The sequence below is a fragment of the Ictalurus punctatus genome, chromosome 6 (genome assembly GCF_001660625.3).
Source record: "Ictalurus punctatus breed USDA103 chromosome 6, Coco_2.0, whole genome shotgun sequence".
Lineage (NCBI taxonomy): Eukaryota > Metazoa > Chordata > Actinopteri > Siluriformes > Ictaluridae > Ictalurus > Ictalurus punctatus.
The window spans coordinates 2,505,784-2,520,282 of NC_030421.2; the positions used below are offsets into that span (position 1 = coordinate 2,505,784).

Consider the following 14,499-nt stretch of genomic DNA (forward strand, 5'->3'; position numbering starts at 1 on the left):
GGGCTTCAAATTTGTCCTTACTTCCTTGTTCTTGCGGCCTAAACGAGAACCCACGAATGGAGCACAAATGAAATTGGAGGAAGGTTACGAGCTGGGAATAAATGTTCGAAATGAATAATAAATTAAAACCATTAACCTCAGAGTGATTAAAACTCCAACTAGGGCTGCGAAGCAAGGGGCTAAATTCATTGTGGTTTAATGAATGAAGAAAAAAGGAGGAACACCGCACTTAAATGCAGTTTGAAGGGAAATAAATGATTCTGGGGACGTTCTGGAGAATTTTTCACAAACTTGTCACAAATAGCACATTTGGACAATATATATATATATATATATAATTGTTCACATGTGCTATTTGTGAGAAGTTTGTGAAAGTACTGTATGCATATATATATATATATATATATATACACACACATAGATCCATATATGTGTGTGTGTAAATATATATATATATATATATATATATATATATATATATATATATATATATATATATATATATATATATATATATATATATATATATGCCAGCTGTGGAATAGCTCTGGTCCCACATTTAAGCCATCTTCTAACACATTCGCTATGGACCTCTTAACAAAGTGGACTAAGTGCAATGGACCGTGGCCACATTAGAAGTACACACCATTTACATTCATTGCAAGGATATAAAATGGGAGAAATGAAAGAATTAAATGGGAAACAGATGAAAATGTGTACTATGTGAACCAAACAAAACAAATGAAAACGTCTTAAGCATAAGCAGGAGTCAAAAGCAGCTGAGCTAATGTCCAACAAACTCTCTGGTGTTGAATTAACAACTGCCGTGTTTATAGTCCAGCTGGACAGAAATGAACACTGTACATCTTAAATCAGCAACTGTAATTGTCAAATCTACACTGGAGATTATACGTTGCGCCAATCACTCTTTATCAACGAGAAGACATTCTCTTAGGAGAGAACAAGTTGCTCTTTTGGAACCTAGTGAAGAGCCACTCTTCTTACTTAAATCTGTCACCCATAAGAGTGGTAGAAATCTGGCCTCAGTTTAGTGTTAAAGGGAAACCTTCACTAAGACTAAGGAAAGTCATAGATCTAATAAACAGTGTGCCAATGCCTGTTTGCCTCCATACTTATTAGACTAGAGATCCCACAGGGGCTATAAAAACCTTAGTAAACACTTAACAAAACGAAGCCTGGAATCTTTAACAGGCTTAAGCAGATCTACGAGAAGATATAAAAAAAAGCGATGCTGTGCATGACGAGAAGGCATGTGTGAGAAGAATCGGTATGTCGTGCAGCAGATGTTGTATGGAAGATTTATTTTGATGAAAGGTGCCCCCTCTGAATATTTCATCTATCTCTCCCTTTTTTTTTTTTTTGCATCTTCACATCTTCCTCTTATCATCACATCACACTAGACATCTCAAATCCTTCTGCCCACTGCCCTCCTCGGTGTCTCAGCGTCTTTCATCTCGTCTTTACAGCTGATTTGAGATGCTGATCCCGCTGATTTTTCCGTACCTTCGCAGTACAGCACAGGTCCTGACCTGCCTGAGTCTAATGACGCTACCACTGATCACAATCAAGAAATAGTCTGCATCTCGGTTTCCATCAGTGTGCCTATTTCTCTTTCTCTGTCTCTCTCTATCATGCTCTACTTGTCCTCCAACCCCCTCTTCTTGAGCTACAAATATTTGACAGAGGAGATAAGTTGGATGCAAAATGATACTAGAAAATTCACTCCATTTGAGGGATTTTACTGTTCAGTGCTGTAATGTTTTATTTAATACTGTTTAAAAAAAACAAAAAAAACATCAGAAATCAGAACTCAGTATCAGATTGGCTAAGGCCAATAACAACGGACTGTATAAAATGAAAATCATATGGTTAAGATGTAAGTAGAAAAGATATACGTATGTGTGTTGTTGTGTGTATACCATATATTAGATTAAAACTGCACCACCATTAAAAAAAAAAAAACGCAATAACAAAAACATGGGAATGTTGTGCAACTGTAATCATAATGCAGTGATTGTGCAAATTCATTGGCCATGCTAAAAGCACGTATCTTTTTGATATCCGCACAAAATATTATCTACTAAAACAATCATGTAGATGATTGAACGCATAAGCAGATGAAAAGATTCTCCAGAATATAAAACCGGAATAAACCCATATCCATCTAAAGGAACTTCTAAGTCATGTGATGTCTTTTTGATCAGTCTTCAAAAGTGTCTGGAAGGTGAAAGATTAAATCAACGCTGCCTGTTTAAACACAACAGATCACACGAACTTACTGTAGAAATATCCACTACGCACTCGATCCAAGCATCAAGTGTCTGGTGTGTTTAATAATAAGTGGAACAGGGCTTATATCCTGAGCGACCATGATTTCCAAATCTCCAGCGACCACTCCGCAGAGGTCGGCTCCCTATACCTCTCACTCCCTTTTTACGACTCCACACTCGTTCTCTAGCTGTCCTCTATTCTCTTTCACTCCCTCTGGCACAGACAATGCCTTGTACCACCCACAGTAAATGGAGGACAGTATGAACACCACACTACTGAACTCGTCGTACGGTAATACGCTCTGTGTAAACAAATCTGTGCAATCAATAGAGAAAGTGAGGGGGAAAAAAAAGCAGACTGTCTGAGGTAAAGAGTACTTTAAGGTATGATAATAAATGATCCTCCTAAACATAATAAAACCATACAGGCGACGTGAGAGTATTGATAAACCCGGCCTAATTATTCCTAATAATGGACCTAATAAATGATGAAATAAGCCTGGGTTCGTCTGTGTTGGACTATTAGCCCATATCAGTATGGTGACAGTGTGCTAAGGCGTTAACCTCGCTGGCCAGAGAATAGCTGTGTGATAGTCATTTATTGCAGGGTTATTAAAATATAGGCCCAGTTGGAGCGCTGATAAAGGATGAGTGGAGGGTCAGAGGGACGTCTATGAAGGCCCCTGCAGAGTCTATTCTATACAGGTGTGTGTTGGGAAGGAGGGGAAAGACAGATAACAACTTATCAGCTATGCATTTAATAGCAGATCACAGCGTAACCAGCAGAGATAATTAAACAGGATTCACACATAACAAGGCAAGCAACATTGAGACTAAAACTAATCAAAAACAGAACATGTGTAAGTGCAAGAAGGGTGAGAAACATGGAAAACGTATGAATAAAGTCTTTTTTTTTTTTTTGAAGACGACCCTCAATACGTCCGTCTGACCGGTATGACGATAACAGATATAAATAAACCGGCTAATGAAGAATGGAAGAAAGATCGGAAAGACTTGATTTGGTGACACGTGTAAATGTGTCATGTGGTGAGGAAGCCTGAGCAATGGCGGGAGTGCAGCAGGCCTTCTCGAGACCTCGTTCGGCTTGCTCGTAAACATCTCATTTGGTAGTAAAAGACAAAGAGTCGGAGGTAGGACTTTATTACGCTCCCCCGTCCATTGCAAGCGTGCGTACACACAGCAAAAAACATATGTGACACCCATCCACCTATACACTAACCACAGAACAGACTTTCTGCTCTGACACTTCCAAGGACCACACACTGTCTCACAGCAGTAAGTCGTCACATACAGTACGGTCGACAAGGCAGACAAGTACATGGAGCAGGGCTGTAAAATACTCACGCTTGGATATTTATTCTATAATGTAGAATGCTGCATTAATCCTGCAGCTCTGGCTAAATATGTTCAAATGGTACAATCTAAACAGGAGCTGGGCATCAAAACAAGCACTTACACTTTAATTTAAGTGTCACACTGAAATGAGTATCAACCTATATTTCTATTGAACACCAGCTTACCATACAACTGGACAAGGCTGGGAAAGTGGAGTTGCTAGCTATTTAATTACCTGTCTTAATAATAAGCATAAACACTGGCAGAGTAATCATTTAAAAACAAGCACAAGAGCTTTTTTTTTTTTTTAAAAAAAAAAAAAAGCCTAAATGGAACAAAAGCAATGATCTCTAGCTCAGTGTTTGAAAATAAAACCAAGTGAGAGAAAATTTGCAATAGTAACCTTGTAACACGTGTGTTCTTGAAATCATTACACCTTACACCCTAACCTGAATAATAAGAATTGGCTCCCTAGTGACGTGCACCAGGCGTTACACGGGTATGCTACTCTGTGTGGAGACATACGAAACAAACAGAACAGTATCGTGTACAGATATGCTATGTGACAAAATTATTGACTCACTCGCACTGTCCACGCACTATTTTGACACACTATTGAGTTCAGGTTGGTGTATAGTGTCGCATGAGTTATAAGAAGCTGTCTGCATGTCAAGCCTAGCAGAGGAACTCCTGAGACATATTTTGCTTTCTTTTACTCAGAACGGTTGGGGTGGGGTGGGGGGGTGTGTGTGTGTGTGTGTGGTGGATAGTCCAAGAGCGAGGTGCATAGTTTATACTTAGGAATACTGGACGCACCAGTGCCACTTCGATAAAATCCTTAACGCCACAGCTGCTTCAGGGCAACGCTATAATAAACATCCCTCTCTTTCACAAGCATGGGAAAAGCTTAAGTGCCTTCTAAAATATAATTCATATTTCATAAACATTTATTGTATGCCTAAACCGAGGCTTGAATGGAGAGGCGAAATTCACATGCAATCCGATACTGAATGCTGCGCACTGCCCATATGCTTCTGCTTCTTTCATTTGCGTGTTTACTCCAGAGTTTGTGGCACTAATAAGAGTCAAACTGTCTGTTGCATTTTGGTTCCATTTGCATTTGTGAAGTATTCATTTCGACTCTGGAAGGATAGACAGTGTTTTCATAAGTCAGCCTAGAGCTCGTTTTTTTGTTTTGGTTTAGGACAATTTCGTTTCTCTCTCCTTCCGACTTCAAGAGAAAGAGTGACCTTTCGAATGGGTCTTTGTGTCCCCGTGCAAGTTTTACCAACGGCAAATCTGGGTATAAATAAACCACTGCGTTTCTGATATGATCTATAGATGTCTATAGTTTTGCTTTTTCTGAAAAATAAATAAATAAATAAATAAATAAATAGATCGCTTATGAGAATAACTCAGTAAGTCAAGTACGGTTAGTACTGCATGCTGGCGTAAATGCGTTTTTTAAAAAAAGTCTCCAATTAGGGAATGAGGGTTAATACGATTAATAATACTGTTACTATTAATATTACTATTAATATACTAATACTATTATAATAACCTAAAACCAACCACCATTATTTCATATAAGGTAAAGTTATGAAAGTTTTGCTTGAACTGTATTAAAGCTTTATTTGAGTAGATTGAGTTCACGTGCCCTATATATATATATATATATATATATATATATATATATATATATATATATATATATATACTCACACTCCTGCTGTGGACGTGTCTGTTAAAGTGTTCATTAATTAACTAATTAACTGCTCATTAAAATAAGTTTCAGAACGACCACTGTGAGCAGAAACACACCATAAATAAACACATAAATATATAAATAAATAATGACGTCGTATGGCAAAGAATAGCAGAAATGGATTTAGATGTTGATTATTTTATACTAACCTACATTACAATAGTGCAGATGGACCTGATGCAGTTTGTAATCAAAAAGAAAAAGAAATTACCTTTTTTTTTTTTTTTTTTTTTTTTTTTTTTTTTTAAATTGGGAGATTTTTTTTTTTAAAGCCGCATGAATTCATTCGCCTCTTTCTAATTATGAAGAATATAGCCTATGTATGGGCAAAATATTCACACACACACACACACACACACACACACACACACACACACACACACACACACAAACACACACACACACACACACACACACACACAGAGGTTGGTTTGGATGGTAAGGAGTTTGGCTGTGCGCGGTGCGGTTATTCTCCACAGGGCAGAAGGTCAGTGGTGGCTGTACGCGAGGAAAACCAAAACGCCTATGTCTTCTATTTCTTCTCCTACTATTTCTATTGGACGTTTATCTCTTTCCAAAGTCTCATGCACGGTGAAATAATGAACATGAGCTTTTAAAAAAAAAAAAAAAACACCAAAAAATATATTCTTCGGCTAATGTTGTTGAACATGACTGGATAAGTAACGCGCAACACTCGGCGTCTCCAAAGCGCGACGTGCTGTCGAGCTGAACTCATTTCTTACTCAGTTATGTGCAGCTGTAATAACCTGTAACTCATGTGCTTTCTAATGAGAAAAACTACAGGACTCCACAACCTTCCACCATTCTGTTACTCAATTTAAATGAGTATATCAATTCAGCTGCAAACGAATGGGAACCTCTGCTGTCTAAGAAATATAAATTAACTGTAGATAACAGCAACGCACATGGCATTATTATTATTATTATTATTATTATTATTATTATTATTATTATTATTATGAAAAGTAGTAGCAGTAGTAGTAATAGTAGAGTCTGTTGAAACATCAGTTAAATTAATTTCTTGCTTTTACTATTATTATTATTATTATTATTATTATTATTATTATTATTATTATTATTATTCTCAGTAGTACTAATAGTGGTAACGTTTACAGTGACACTGCTGACATTTTTTCCTATTCTTCATCAGATTCTTCTTCTTCTTCTTCTTCTTCTTCTTCTTATTATTATTATTATTATTATTATCAGTAGTACTAGTAGTAGAAGTTTTATTATTAGTATACAATTTACATAGTTAATTTTATTTAAAAGAATTGTAGAATTAAAGTATTAATCATTCAGTCCACATTTGCTTTAATTTTCCCTTTTCGATATTCATTTATCTAACCTCCAACTATCTAACCTTTATCCAACAGATTACAACTTATATATATATATTATAAAAATCAAAATCTAAATATCAGCGATATATGAATGTAGTTTAATAATCTGGAACGTTTTGTATGGGCCCAGGTCCATATTATAGTTTGAGGGATAGAAATTAAACTTTCAGCTTGTACTGTAGACCTCAGCTCTTACACTACAAACCTAAGTCAGTAACTTAATATTTTAGGTTAACAGATGTTAACTTGTAATGTAACAGGAACTCCTATAACAGCCGGTAGCCGTTTTATGCGTTAATGTTCACTAATATTAGAAGACTAACACCAGTAGCCGTCTAAGCAGAGTCCAAAGGTGCTATACGAGTTGCACGCATGTGCTACCAAACAAAATCTGAGCACTCATCATCGTTTAAAATGATCTATTCACTGTAGTTTTAATTTCGACAAAATGAATATGCTCCCCAGTATTGCAACACTGAGCATGCAATTAACCTAATAAATGCCGATCATTTAGGCTACTCTAGAAATAAGACTTGACACTAGAGTTAACTTCCATGAAGTGGAAAGCATATTAATAGAAGGCTCTAGAGCAAAATCCTAAGGGGTCAATTAACACTGTAGCACTTATATAGTACGAGTCTACTGGAGATGGACATAATGAACGCTATGGGAGTCTATAGAACTTTGTAGGTGTTAATTCAGCAACAGCAACAACCACAATAACAACAACAACAACAACAACAACAAGAGTTGGATTAAAATGCAACACTCTGGATATTATGCATATTGGAGGCAGAGGGAAAACAGCACCTGGTTTAAGCCTGGAGGAAATGGAGAAAAGAGGAGAACTTACTGCTCAAGGCGTGTTGGTATCGGGGCTGGCCGTTGAGAGGGCTCTGTCCATTGAGTAAAAGTAGTGAATCCAGGGCTGGGCTTCTTGCTGCAGCGCTGCTGGCTGGAACCGGCTTGCTGGTAATATCGGTGGGCTGAAATCGGCTCGGTGATATCGGCGGTTTGACACTTGGGCTGTGTGTGAGCGCGGGACTGGAAGCCAGAGTCTAAAGCGAGGAGGCGGTAGGGATGACTAGAGAGAGAGAGAGAGAGGGAGAGAGAGAGAGAGAGAGAGGGTGTGTGTGAGAGAAATAGACAGAGACAGAAATCCGACCAGCAAAGCGACACAAGTTCCCCGTAACGGAAGTGCGATTATTTTCTTGTCCGCCCGCCGCGAGCTCCAGCGACCATTTCGCGAGCGCAAAGCGAGGAGAAAGCGCGCGCCACAAACCGAGAGAAAGTCCGTCTAGTGTGCGGGAACACAGAAAAGGAAATAAAGAAGATAAGGACCTGCGGTTGTCGATTCGCTACTCAGAAGCGACCGATCGCAGCAGAAGTCTCTTCTTCGACGTAAAAGACCGAGGTCGGCCGCGTGTGAGTGTGCGTGTGAATGTGTGTGTGTGTGTGTGTGTGTCACTTTCAATCTCTCCCGTGCCAGCGGCGCGCTGACTGACAGAGAGCGCGTGACGGAGAGAGAGAGCGAGAGAGAAAGAGAGAGAGAGAGAGAGAGAGAGAGAGAGAGAGAGACGGGGGTGTTGGGAGGTGGTGGTGGTGGTGGTGGGGGGGGGGGGTCAGATCTAGTTTATTAATCCCATCCATGCACTCTTAGCAATACAGCTCTATAGAGTTAATCCCGGACACTTGAACAGCCTTTCACTATATGAGATTAATATGTTTCTGGTTATTGAGTGCAAACATTACGCGTCCGTCTGCATGCAAAACCTCTGGACCTAGCTAATCAGAGCCTAGTAAGACTTTCCCTCACACAGGTTAAGAAGTAATTGGCCTTATGCAATCGGCTGTTAATATAACTTAAACCCGAAGATGATCAACTGCATGTGTTGCGCTCTGTCACCTCGCATTCGTATCAAAGTTAATACTGAACCATAATACCCGTCATTTCCCCCCTGGATCCTGGTAAAAAAAAAAAAAACATCGAGTCTGCGTTTGGAAAGGATTCGAATGACTCTCTCTCTCTCTCTCTCTCTCTCTCTCTCTCTCTCTCTCTCTCTCTCTCTCTCTCTCTCTCTCTCTCTCTCTCTCTCTCTCTCTCTCTCTCTCTCTCTCTCTCTCTCTCTCTCTCTCTTATACACATACACAGGAGAGAGAGTGAGAGATAGAGAGAGATTACCCATTTGTCATTTGAATCCTCCCCATATACATACACGAAGTCGATCACTTTTAAACATCTTTAAACATTTCTCACAGCTTCACACCTGTCTGAAACACGAGAGGCGTTTCCAGCTCAAAACCAGTTCGATCCCGCACTTTAAACGCACCTCCAGTTTAACCTCCAGTCTAAGCACACAAAAAGTGCTCCTCTGATCAATCCTCAAACTCCACCACACTCATGCAAAGCGACCTTACCTTCTTCAAAAGTGACTCCAGATGCGCTCAGTCATTTCACCGAGCTACACAGCTGTGCGTGCGCGGAGAGGTGGAATAAGCCGACTGTGATGTGTCTGATTCTCCAGCATCATCCGACACTACTGGCTATCCGATGATTATCGGTGATTATAAAGCGATAATAATATGTGCACCATATGAAGGCTGCAAAGTATTTAACAGCCCGGAGTGGTAGAGAAGGTAGTTGTGCTGACACTGTGCATGGCAGAAAGCTCTCCTCACTTCTCCTCGGTTCAGGTGCCTCTCTATAACTGACGGAGGATTTACCTGAAGGAGCGACGACGCGAGTCTGGGGTGCGAGTGTGCGCGTGTCTGAGACTACAGGAGTGATTTATTTTTTCTATCAGAGAAACCAAAAAAAAAAAAAAGTGTGAAATGTCTTTCCCTTCCTTTATAAGAATAATCTGAATAATCCCCAACGCGATGTTCTTGTAGCTCCAGCAACCGCAGAGAAAACGCATACACACCAATAGAAATTCCCATTAATGTCGCAGATCCACTGGTGTCCATGGAGTGTGTTCATCTGCAACGCCACCATGATTACAACATAAAACCTGAGAAGAAAACACAGAACTGGGGACACAGCTCGCGTTCATGCATGCCAAAACCAGAAAATCCCCATGTTGTGCTTTCTGTTCCGTCCGAAAATAAATAAATAAACAAACAAACAAATAAACAAAATCTACACAAATGAACTTTTCTTGTTCATTCATTGCATTTGAAGCGTTTGTGAGGATGTTTGTACATTAGAAACGGATCATCAGACTGTTCACCTGAACTAGAATTAATAGCTGTTTTATAAAATACCTTCTCATGAACCTTTATTAAACACCTCCTTGATGCTGAAATGTAATAAAAAATTAAAAGGTTTTGATTCAGTGTGGTTTATCAAATTAATAGATTTCTGTTTCTGTTACACAATTTAAATGATTCATTCAATTCAGCTGCAAACGAATGGGAACCACTGCTGTCTAAGAAATATAATTTAGCTGTAGATAACAGCAACCTGGCACAGTAAGATTATTATTATTATTATTATTATTATTATTATTATTATTATTATTTTGATGATGATGATTATTATTATTATCATTATTATTATTATTATTATTATTATTATTAGTAGTAGTAGTAGTAGTAGTAGTAGTAGTAGTAATAATAATAATAATAATAATAATAATAATAATAATAATAATAATAATGATTTAACCGCGAGTTTATTATACCATGTCATGACATGACTAATCATATATCGTATCATATGATGAAACTTCTAGACCTTTGCGTGTTCAGTAACGCCTGGGTAACACCAGGCTGTGTGTATTCGATTAAACACGAACTCATCTGACAGGGAAAAGGGATCAACACGAGCGCGCTGAACATTTCATAAAGTCAGTAAATATTTGTGACCCGACTGCAGTCTGGTTTCCAACAACACTGCCAAGCTGTAGCTACATTACCGACTGCGTTAATATTACACCAAACGTGCAGTGGCATTTTGTTGATGTTTTATTGTGATTTTAGATCTTTCATATTGAATATTTCCCAGTTACGGTAACAAACACTGAGCGTGAAACACGGATTCGGTTGTTGGTGACACTGATGGATCACTATCAGAAAAGGAGCATGCAGTAGTGAAAATTTGTTTGTGTTAAGTAAAGGGGAGACATATAGATTTTCTCCTGAAGGCGTTTTTTCCCCCCCTTACTGACGACTTTTTAAATTTTGAATCGAGATAGTGGACTGGTTAAAGAGCAGCCTGTTCATGTGAGTGGAGAAAGTTAAACGATGTCATATGCCTAGAGTTATTATTATTATTATTATTATTATTATTATTATTAGTAGTAGTAGTAGTAGTAGTAGTAGTAGTATTCTTATCATCATTATCATTAATAGTAGTAGTAGTATTATGATCATAATAATAATTATTATTGTTTTATTGTTATTAGTAGTGGTATTGTTGTTGTTGTTGTTGTTGTTGTTGTTGTTGTTGTTGTTGTTGTTGAATTACATAAAAAATAAGACAATTATGTGGTGGTTAAAGGACAGCGGATACAAAACCTCTGGCTCAATATGAAGACATGAATATGAGCCTGATGAAATGGGCCCAAGCTGGATGAAACAGCTGGATGACACTGATATGCTGCTCCACGACCACATCTGTTTTTTTTCCATTCTCGTCATCTACGGCATTTTGAAAATGCGTAAATACATACATAAATACATACATAAATACAGACATGCAGACAGACTGACAGACAGGCAGGTAGACAGGCAGGCAGACAGACAGACAGACATTACGTTACAAAAATGGCTGGAAATATTAAAATAAAATAAAAAATGTGAGTGCAGAAACTTTCTGCTGAACTAGCCTACTTATCAGCCGACTATTTATAATCTACTGGTAAACGATGCAAGGTGAACTCAAGTAATCACGAGCAATATTTTGTCACTTATTACTTTTCAGACGTTTTCCGTCCTCAACCCAGTATTTTATTACGACCCATAAGGCTTCCTGGAACGACTGACCGTTCAGAGTGTTGACTTTCCTTTCTTTGCTTGTATCTGATGTACTAGTTATTCTGGAGGAAACGCATGTATTGTGTTCAGATAATCCTAACTTTACGCAAGCCTAAATTGTATGACTTATTCTTAATGCCAACAACCACAGTTTTTTCAGTCTACATATTATAAAGTCGGTGTTTTGACTCCCCATGCTTAATAGCAGAGGTGTCAAAGTCCTGTCCTGAAGGTCAGCACTCAACCTCATTCTAATATGAAGTACGAATAATTGAATAATTATTAATGAGTGATTGTTATAATAATGGCGATTAATGTGCTGAATTTTGGTTGTGTGGGTTAGAGAAGTAAATACACCAATCTCTGCATGGCAGGAATGCTCTGACTGAGACCTGAGACTCGTACATCTACATAATGATGTGCTTTTTTTTTTTTTTTTTTTTTTTTTTTTTTTTTAAACGAATCCCATTTGTAAATCATTCCTGTTAGATGCCCTGTATGTCAAAATTATGGATTACTGAGATTCAGTATATTCAAGCAGAAAAGCTGCCTTGTACACACTTCAGTTAAATCTTGTTCCTATGGGGAAACCTCTGGGAAAAAATTCTGAGAAAGGCATTCCAAGTACAGCTCTGTTGGGGAGAGAGGAATCTCAACTCTTCAAAGAACCCTTGAGGAATCCTTGAATGGCTTTTATTATTATTATTATTATTATTATTATTATTATTATTATTATTATTATTAGTAGTAGTAGTAGTAGTAGTAGTATTTATTGCATTGAGTTAATAAAATAAATCTAAACACAATACACCAGGAGTATTTTTTATATTAGCCCTAGATTATTACATTACTTATTTCAAAATATATTACTTCATTTACTCTAAAAAAAAAAAAAAAAAGAGTTTATGGCATTGAAATGCCTGAAATATGTGGCGTCACTTTTTCTACTTAGTGTGAGTGTGTAAAAACGATTGAGTAATAATAATAATAATAATAATAATAATAATAATAATAATAATAATAATAATAATAATATGATGGAGTTTCTTTCCAACTCTGCCTCAAAACTGCACTGCAATTGAACAATTAGATTAAATAATGTGCATTAAAAGCTATTTAATTACCAAAAAAAAAATGTCATAAGACTTTTTACATTTAACAAACATTTTCTGTAGTCTAAGAACCCACTAAAACGACGTTCCATGCAATATTACTCTAGACTGGAAAGCTAAAGAGTTTTAAGCATTAGGTATATGAGTCACATATATAATTTGAGTCACAGCTTAAGGCTTAGTTAACAGCAATGTCGACTTGCCTTTGTTAGGCCTGTAAGAAACAAACACCACAAGGCTTACATTTATATTTACCTTTACAGTCACATTTACAGCATTTGGCAGATGCCCTTTATTCAGAGCAAATTAAAGTGCTCCATAAAGTGTCCCAACCTCTTGGTCTATTGAATAATATTTATGCTATGTAAATCCATACGATCACACAATGACGTCATCATATGTCAGATCACAACCGATTAAAATACATGAAAGAATCGAGTGATATTAGGACAGAAGGACTGTCGGGAAATAGCACAGTCTAGTGGTTAGTGGTCGGTTCACTCACACACACACACACCCACCCACACACACACACACAACTTTGAATGATATTTTAACCATCCATTATAATCCTACGAATCATTTAATCCTACAAGTTTATTAAAATAGTTAATCTTTTCAATTATTTTGCCCATAATCTTTATCTGTCTCTATTAGAAACCGTCATATTAAACAGAAATGAACTTGAAAATGGTGACTATGAATCACTAAAGCAGGGCAAAATAAGGTTCTCTACCAAATATAGGCTATTTAAACACTTATTATAAGCAAACGAAATTATATATATATATATATATATATATATATATATATATATATATATATATATATATATATATATATATATATATATATATATATATATCCCAAAAAATTGCATTCGGCTGAGTTGCAGTTAATCAATTAATTAGTAAACTGCATGCAGGTTTACTAATTAATGCAGATTTAAAAATAAAGGAAACGAATTAAATGAAAATCGATTTGTTGAACATAAAGGGATAACACAGCGATAATAATAATAATAATAACAATAATAATAATAATAATAATAATAATAATAATGATAATAATAATGATAATAATAATAATAATAACAACAACAACAACAACAACAACAACAACAACAACAACAACAATAATAATAATAATAATAATAATAATAATAATAATAATAATAATAATAATAATAAATTCGCTCATGTTTATCTTATAAAATTCGTTTCTAAAAGAGTACATTTCTAAAAGAGTGTTGTGCTGTAAGTTTATTGAGAGGATGAATGGGGGCGTGTAGGGGGTTAAATGCGCGGAGGTGAAATCTTTTCTGGGTTAGCAGGGAGAGGTGAGGTGAGGTGTCAGGGAGTCGTGCTTTACCTCAGTTTTAATTAGCACCGAAAGCGATTAACGAGAGCAGCAGCCGCGGCGCTTCAGCCCACAGCCTCCTCCACTGAAATCAGCCGCTTTACAGGTAACGCACCGAGCACCTGAATGATACAGAAAACTACATCTTCAAATCGATTGGGATGTTTTATTACTGCTCTTTAAAATGTCTTAATGTCCGACTGGACACTGTCATATCGAATTCTTCATGTGTTTGATTTTAAAGAATGTTTCGAGTTTGGTACACCACCGTCTCT

The 14,499-nt window shown here is 37.0% G+C and overlaps 1 protein-coding gene across 3 annotated transcripts in view; it reads right to left on the bottom strand.

The window, feature by feature from the left end:
• Nucleotides 1–8,369, bottom strand: part of satb2 (SATB homeobox 2) — a 41,580-nt gene extending 33,211 nt beyond the window's left edge. The window contains exons 1-2 of one of the 3 annotated variants that reach the window (XM_017470374.3): nt 8,118–8,369; nt 7,630–7,860 (exon numbers count right to left, since the gene is read on the bottom strand). The gene's annotated coding sequence lies outside the window, so the exon portion shown is untranslated. Of the gene's footprint in view, nt 1–7,629 lie in introns of all 3 variants that reach the window. The other 2 variants (XM_017470375.3, XM_053680698.1) reach the window with 2 other exon arrangements.
• Between the last annotated feature and the right edge of the window lie 6,130 nt (nt 8,370–14,499).